This window comes from Penaeus monodon, chromosome 19 (genome assembly GCF_015228065.2).
Source record: "Penaeus monodon isolate SGIC_2016 chromosome 19, NSTDA_Pmon_1, whole genome shotgun sequence".
Lineage (NCBI taxonomy): Eukaryota > Metazoa > Arthropoda > Malacostraca > Decapoda > Penaeidae > Penaeus > Penaeus monodon.
Genome location: NC_051404.1, coordinates 14,064,688 through 14,065,039, shown reverse-complemented (window position 1 = coordinate 14,065,039; position 352 = coordinate 14,064,688).

Sequence of the window (352 nt, the reverse complement as noted above, 5' to 3'; positions counted from 1 at the left end):
CTGTAACTCAGCTCTGCAAAATCAAGCATAATATTGTTTCTTAGTTCTTGACCTGTGCTAATGCTTCATGTCCTCATACCTGTTGTATGATAAGCTAGTTATATTTCTGACTTCTAGTGTCATTCAGGAAAGATAAGGTCATCTTTTCTTTATGGCAACTACTTATTTATATGTCAACTTTTCATTCATTCTTTCCCATCCCAGTTTACTATGAAATTATAAGATGATGATATACTTCACATCTCTAAGTGTCTAAAAGTAATTTTAACAAAGGAACATGATGGTCTGTAGTAAATATTCATACAAAATAACTTAGTGCCGATCAATCTTTAAAATTTCCACTCACTAGATC